General features: G+C 42.1%; 1 long non-coding RNA gene across 1 annotated transcript; it reads right to left on the reverse strand.

The window, feature by feature from the left end:
• On the reverse strand, positions 1 to 3,445 carry LOC123364422. Its single transcript, XR_006577100.1, has 2 exons — positions 3,201 to 3,445; positions 1 to 604 (listed from the first exon to the last, which is right to left on the reverse strand). It is a non-coding gene; the product is annotated as an uncharacterized LOC123364422 (long non-coding RNA).
• Positions 3,446 to 8,245: the final 4,800 nt, after the last annotated feature.

Genomic DNA, 8,245 nt, shown 5'->3' on the forward strand with positions numbered 1-8,245 from the left:
TTCTGTTCAGCATTTTGTAAGTTTTATTTTCCCATGTGGATGTATCACAGACACCAGAAATTTCTGGAATTCAGTAAAATCACAAAATAACACAGCAGATGTTGATAATCTTGTTTTTTAAATACAGTTTTTAAGGGGATTTTTTGGACACATACTACATGCCATGTTGTCTACTGACCCACAATCAATATGCAGTGACCTTCTACCCTTTTTTTGCCCCTTGACCCATCCTGAATTCAATGCAGCCTTTATAAATTTTCAAATCCTTGGATGTAAAGGGGATTTGGCAAAGCTTTGTTCTGAAAGGATCCTAAAATGTGCATTTTTAATTAGACAAAGGTAAAGCAACAAACATTGGGGAAGATCATTTCTTACGTACAGGTGAGCGATAGTAATTTCTTTATTCAAGAACTATGTCAGAGAAAACATATTCTGCAAGCTGAAAAGCAATTACAAACACAGGAGATCAGAAGGTTATGGATTGCACCAAATTAGCAATGTGGCACAAATCACTTTCATGACGTAAGGGATGGCCAGGCCACAATCTTCCGGCGCTCCTCATCTCCAAGGACTGTGGGGATTCTGGTGACCCGGGGAGAGGAGACTGGAGAGAGAGAGAGAGAGAGATTTAATCTGAAGCTACAGGCACATTCCCTTATCTCTCTTGCTATCAGCCAGTTTAAAGGACACCATAATTATGATGGTGATAAAACAATGCCTGCTTATGTGTGCTGAATAAATAAAGAATGTTTACAGCTCTAGAATGTTTCAATTCCAATTAAACGCTATCAAAGAAAAGCCACTTCCCCTCAGCCAGCCCCTATTTACCTTGTTTGTTGCAATATTTTCCTATGAAATACAAACCTTCCAGAATGCCATTAAGGACAAGTTGGTGGTGAAAGAATAGACAGCACACACTCTCGGTCCCACAATTTATTTAGATCTCCTAAGCTTTTATTTGTTTATTTTGCAAAGGCCAGCTGCTTGGAGATGCAGTGCTAAAAGGCGCTTAAGTGTCCAGCTCCAAGCTCCAACCACAGGCGAAGGAATTGGGAGTAATTAATGCAGCGCCCATGGGCGATAGAAGAAGGGGGAGGGAGAGAGGAGAAGGGGGACGGCTATAGTCTCCTGGTTCCGACTCCCGACCAGAACCTAGAGGAGCTTGGTCTTCTCCAAGCAGTGCCGGTTTCCTCTGCATCTGAGACCCCTGGAAACAGGAGGCTGAAAATTCATCCCATTTACTAAGACACAAGGATCATTTAAAATATTCATTGTATCAGGAAATCTCATCATAATCAGATTAAAATAAGGTTTGGGGGAGTGTTGCCTATGAGGCTGTGTACTAAACACTGATTGGATTACTCAGAAAGCTGATTCTTTTTGTATGTTAGAGTAATAGTACAATGAAAACCAATCATTTTGCCACGGGAGACACTTTTTAAAGTAATGTTTCTCCATTATGTTTTAGAGAACACACTTCTCCCAGATACCATTGTAATTTAAACTTTCTATCCCATATTTCTACATGTTGTTCTTGTTTATTTTTTAAAGCCCATGCCTTACAAATGCTGTGGAATATACAGTGCTGTAGATTGTAGTTTATCTCAATTTGCCTTTAAGCTAAATTAGTCTAAAAGATCAACACTGCTGAATTTAAACTTCTTAAATGTTCATGGGTGAAATATTTATTTCTTTTTAATTGGAGCAGAATGTAGTGGAAAAGCTGAGTGTATTTACAGATTTTCTAGATAGTTGTAGGCCCTTTCCTTTTTAAAAGTTTAGACCTCCAATGCCCTCGATTCTACTGGCAGAATTAGGATGGACTTGGAGGGTCCTGAACGTGACCATTCACTAAGGCGGGGGGCTACAGCTTGCAACAACGTGCTCGGCAACTTAATCTTACACTAAAAAAGGCAGAGAGCGAAAAATAATGGAATACAAACTCTCCCGATATTTGTAGTCACTCCTAAGGTGGATTGTGTATTTGAAGGCTGATGGGAACGTCTGGTTTTTGGAGCAAAAAGGAAAGAAGGTAAGCGTTTGTCCTTGTATCCGCCAGTTCGTGGAGAAACAATGAAAGAACAAAGGGCACCACTTCTCCATTCGAACTCTTTACATTTTCTTCCTCCATTTCAAGCTTATTGTGAGGGGCTGAGGGTGGACTCGCTTAACTTTGCCTTTAGAAACTGTGTAGGAGGGTTTGGGTTTAAGAAATTATTAGAAAGTTGCGCAGCAATGTAAATTAAAACATGTTTACCGGTAAAGATCCTCACAATAGCAGTAACAGCAGCCACGATTAAGCAGAAGTTGTTAATTTCATGGATCTAAAACTCCTCAGATAGTCTCCCCAAAACCAAGAGCGATCAAAGTGTAGTTTGTATGAGCGTGGATAGGAACCTTTCTTAGGATTTCAGTGCTCCCCCAAGAGAGACTATAGTTTGTGGGACTTAAAACAACAACGATTAAAGGGGTTTTAAAATGTGTTCCCAGTAATGATCTCCGTGCTGATTAGAGAAGTAAGAAGGGAAACGGGTGAAAACAAAACTTTCGTATAAATAAATCAAATAAATTCCTGCAAGGATAGAGGCAGTGGGGGTGGGGTTATATGCAAACAAATATAATTCACATTCGGCTGAGCAGCAAAAGTCTTGCATTTTTGCCAGTCGGTGTTAGTAGCAAACCCCTGCATAGGACATAATTATATTGAGCTGCCACACTGGGTGGGGTTGTGGCGGAGACAAACACCTTCCCTCCCCCCACCCCCAAAGCAAAGCACGCGGATCAGACAGAGAAGACATAGCTCCAAAGTAGCAAAGAGATTGCCTAAGCAGAAGCCTCCGTTGCACTCCCTGCCCCTCTTGCAGTGGAGACACGCTTGGTGTTTATATTCCTGCTTTGCTGTATTGTCAGGGACACCGGCATGGGAGGAGAGAGAGGAAAACAACCCCGACTTGTTGTTAAGCACATTTAATGCATTGTTGGCAGCCTCTCCCCCTGGAAAAAAAAGTTGGGGGTGTGATGCGCAAGGAGCCCCCTGGAATGTGCGTCCACATAACAATGCGCAACGCTGCGAGCGCTACTGCTCCCTCCATTCACTACTTGGGCGCAGAGCGCGGGGGCTCCCGGCGGCTGACCTTTCACCTCCCCACCCCCACCCCCTTATCTCAGCGTTTCCTTTTGCCGCTCGGGCACTGTCTTACCCACAATTCCTCACGCCGGCCGCGCTCGTGCCGAGCTCGAGCCTGTCGTAATCGCCCCCCCCGCTCCCCGCCATTGGGCTCTCCGGAAGTCACACACCCAGAGCGCAGCCCCGCGCCCGGGCGGCAGCAGCCCGAGCAGAGCCCGGGGCTGAGCCTAAGGAGGGCAGGGCTGCGCAGATCAGTTTGAAGAGGGCCCCTGCAGCAGGATTTGGGGGTACTCCTGCCATGGCCCCAAGCAGTATATTAGTAACATATAAAACCTGGCGGAGGGATCCGATGAGGCAGACTACAGAAGCAGTGGGGGGGGGGGTGCGCTCTCACATGAGTTTAAAGTGGACACGTGGAATTGGCACAATTTAAAGCAGCCCCATCATGGCCCCGAATAATGTTGGGAGCTCAGAAAACATGTGTTTCAATGACTGGGACGGCATGTAGAGGCAGCAAGATTTGGGATACCTTAAGTTTAACCCCTACAGGGTGAAATAGCTCCAAGGAGTTTAAAGGAGTGATACATGTGCTTGGAACAGGAACTGGAGTATCTTCCCGCCCCGAATAGAGCCTCTCTAGGCTACAACGTAATGGGAGATGGAGGGGAAACTCTAGAGGGAAGGTTATTCCAATGAGTTTAAAGTCATTATACACATGGTGAGGGGGCCAAGATCAGGGACAGTCCCCCAAATAGCAGCTTTCTAGAAGACATCAGGAGGGAAAGAGGGCAACTTCCAGAGAAACAATAATTCAAAAGGGGGGGGGTATTGGGAGAGAAGGTTGTAGCAGAACTTGGACTGCCCCTGCGGTGAAATAATTGATGAACACAAAGTGGAGGGGAAGAAAGATTTTTTTTTTACCCTCACCGAATATAGCAGAAAAGGAGTTTAGGCCGAGTTTAGATTCAGAGGAATTGGATACTCACATACATGTGTAGGAGAAGAAATATAGCCAGGGAGAAAGAGTTGGACTTAGTGTTGCCTGTTGAATATTATTGGCAAACCTGAATGTCTCAAATTTTAAAGTACCTTGTCTTGAGCGTTCAGGAAATAGGTGCAGAATCAAATGTGACATTAAGCAAATCACCCAAATATAAATATTTGTCAGTTAAACCCTAATATGTAGTTAAGCCCGATCCTCCCTAATTTTTTGCGCTAAATTTTGTCCCAAGTGCTGATCTCTTTCCATTAAAAATGTTTTAACATACCGGAGAGAAACATCTGAATTGTTATAAGCAGATTTTAACTAACAAAATATAGGAGATAAAGGGGATTAAAACAAATGTAATTATAAACCCCCCAATACAAATCAGATTAAAAAGGAACATGTTTTATTACATTTCTGTAATAAACTCTTCAAATAATTAGTGTTGGCTAGGTACATTTTCCGATTAATGTGTGAAACGTTTGATCTATATACAAAGTTAAAGTGAGAAAGAAGCTGATTAAAACATAATTACATGGAATTAATCCCTCCTCCCCAAAAAAGCAATCCTTACATCTAGGTTGACTATTAAAATTGGAAGAATGGACATTAATAGTTTAACAGGAGCCGTGTTTAGTTGAGAGAAGAGTCGTATCTGCCACACTTAATGATTTTAACTGTGAGGAAGGAGTTATAGCAGAAAAGCGAAGGCGCTCGAGGTTCGGCAAGAGACTGCAGAGAGGAAAAGGCTGGTTCAATAAGGCTGTTTTGGGTGAGAGAGGCGATGGGCTTGGGCAAGCTGGACTGAGCGAGTGGGGAAACAAATCAAAATGCTCCCGCGAAGACCGGGCTACCTCGTTTCAGAAAGGCTGCATTTGAGTGAATGAGTGGAGCTGGAGGGTCCTTGAGGCGAGCTGCAGCGAGTATTTTAGTGGAACTGGCAGGCTGCTGTGAAGGAGTGAAATAACCAGGTTTGGGGAGGCTACAGTGAATGCCTGTCAACTTTTCAGAAAGAAATTAAGGCCATATAGAACATCCAAAAGGAAGGTTTTGCAGAGGGTATGTCTCCTTTCCCTTCTCCTTTGTATCCTTTCTCTTGATTTCCCCCATTTTCCTCTTCCTCCTTCCAGTTACTGCAGCGTGGAAGAGAGGATTTTGGGGTCAGGGAGGAGAACAACGCTGACCAGTCTGGTGTACAGCACTGTCCCCTGAAGGGAAGAAGAAAGCACTGCATTTAACCCACCCGCTGCAGTGCTTCCTCCTCTCCTGCTGGCAGTGCTCATGCTATGTGAGAAAATACACAGAATTGAGGCCAGCTGGGGGAAGGTCAGTGTAACAAATGGAGTTGGCAGGATCCTTGCAGCTCAGCATAATTGGAACCCTGAACCCAGGCTAGGATCTGGAGAACAGTTGGCTGCAGGCCAGCTAAATAATCTCCCACTCTTCTTTTAAAATACTTTACATTGAGGGTGAACAGCTGATAGAGTAACTCTGTGGGTGTCCTCAACAAAAGGAGGGCGAACTCTTAGGCTGGTGCGTTGGTCAAGAGGGCAAGCAGAGGATTGTAGCAAGCAGGGCGAGGAAAGGGAAAATACTAGTCAGTTTAACAGCCAGAGAGTGGGGTGGGCTCATGGAGGCAGCATTAACGGCCGTCATGGAGAGATTGACTAGCAAGACACTGCGCCATGGGAGTGGAGTGGGCTCCTGAAGAGAGCTGTTAGTGAGGAAGAAAAGGGGCTGCAGTGAGCGAGTGGGGCAGGCTACAACGGTTGAGGCAGGAAATGCAAGCAGGCGGGCTTGGGGAAGGTTGCTGCAGTGAGCGCGCGGGGTAGGCGGCCCGGAGACGGTGCAGTGAATGAGTGACTCGGGCGGACGGGCTCGAGAGGGCTGCAGTGAGCGAGAGGAAGTGTAATTTAGGTTCCTTTTCCTCCAGCCGCTCCCATTGTTCACAGGCCGCCTTCTTCGCGCTGTTTTCAGCTGGCTGGGCTTGTGCTGGCTGGGCTTGTCCTGCCAGAGCGAGGGAAGGAGACGAGCTCCCGCTGCACAGCATTTTATGTTAGCTCCAAACACAGTTGGGTTATGGCGCAAGTTTGTATTATATCCTACTCAGCAACTGAGGGGTTTCCAACAAGACAACTGGTAAATAAGTAGAGAGGATTATTTAAAAGTGCTATTCACTGAGGGATGCTCCAGTGAGGCTGTAACTTACATGGTACACAAAAGGTAAAAACCCCACCATAGGACTGGAATTATACGTAGAAAGAACGTTTGTGAGTGGATTTTAGAACAGGACTTCCTAGAGAAACTCGGAGAAAAGCAGATTTCAGAACCACGGGATTTGGAATAATAAATACAGTCAAATAGAATTTTGAAAATAACACGTTTGAATGTTTTATGTATAAAAATAAGATTTATCTTATTTTGCATTTAATATAAACACAATGAAGCCAGCAATTTCTTCAAATGCTAGCTGCGTGTTTGTTCAGTTTAAAAAAATAAAAATTAGCGCTTTTCAGGAAAAGTATACTTTGCTTTAATGTTTTTCAAAAACTTGTTTAGAAATAAATGATTTCAGCACTCCCTCCAGACCTGAGCTTTTCACTCTACATGAAATCAAAACAGTTAACTAACTTGATATGAAAGAAAATTTCCAACAAGTGCGATATTATTTAAAGCAAAAATAATCTTTGTGCATTCCACGTTAGTGAAAAAATTAAGCAGTGTGGGAGTCCCATATATTTATTAGGAAAAATGATAATTTCTGGATAAATCTTTAAGTAGTTTTGCACAAATTCCTTCTACAAAAAAAGAGCGATTGGTTTCAGTAAATTGTTTCACTGGGCTTGAAATTTTATTTTAGCAAATTAGAATTGACGTCTTATTCCATATTGCATATACACACCACCACGAAACTAACATTTGACAAAAGTTTTTAACTACAAGACGAAGAAGTTAACAGATGTTTATAAATAGGAATTATTGTCAGCTAGATGTTAACTGACTTTTCTCCCCTGCTTGGAAATGTGGGCGTTTAACTTTGTAGTCGCGTTTAAGTTGTTTAAAAGTATATCCAGAACTTGTTTTTGCTGTTCGTTTTCCTTCACTCTTTGTAAAGTTGCAGTCTTTTGTGGGATGCAATCGTTTAATAAAAGAACAATTATATTTATGGTAGAAGTCCTTAAAATCGTTTGAAGGTTTAAGATGCAAATAATATTTCACAAGAAAAAATGCTAATTAAATTGGCTTAAAATATTTAAAACCTCTGATTATTTTCTCAGTTGAAACGTGTTTACTCTCAAATGCTGTTTGGTAATTTTCAGAATGTGAACATAACTTGAGAAAATGTAATTTAAAATGAAATTACGTGCGATCATATTGTTTTAGTTAATCTATATTGCATATTGTGGATTCAAAATTATCTCGTTGAAAGAAAAAAATTAAAATAGTCAGGGGAACATCATTCTGGCCACTCTTCGATGTTCTTTATATTGTACTTGTCTTGTATGGAATATGTTGACGTATTTAATATAGTCCTCCTTTCACAAAGGATCATTGTTGTTGTTTTTAATTGGGGAAGTGCCATGATATAAAAATTACCCACATTCCAACTCTGAAGTACCATAGTAAGATTGACAAAAAGTGATCTGAGGCTTGCGCGCTTAATTCGCTAGGAATGTTAAGCTTCCCAAGATACACCCTATGTGGTCACGTTACACTTGTTATCAGAAAGTTTTTAATGATAAAACCCCATACATAGAAGAAATGTGTGTGCATCTACAAATCCAAAATCGAAATTACTTTTAGCAACTAGCAGTGGGAACATAGCTCATTGATCTATGGGCTTTTTTTTTATTGCATTTGGCAACCTCTTTATTTCAGGGACACAATACAATTAATTAACATATTCTTGGGCGTGTTTTTGAGATTGAGAGGTGATGGCCCCTTATTGAGAAGAAAACACTTTAAATAAAAAAGTAACATTGTTTTGTCCAAATGGTACTTGGTAAACTAGGCTAATATCATTTATACAGCCCACAAATGTGGTTCATTTACTCGAAGTTGCTTTAGTATATAACAAAACCGACTTTTCTCTTTCCCACCCCATTATCTTGAAACTGCATATATGGATTTAA

Source organism: Mauremys mutica, chromosome 2 (assembly GCF_020497125.1).
Source record: "Mauremys mutica isolate MM-2020 ecotype Southern chromosome 2, ASM2049712v1, whole genome shotgun sequence".
NCBI lineage: Eukaryota > Metazoa > Chordata > Testudines > Geoemydidae > Mauremys > Mauremys mutica.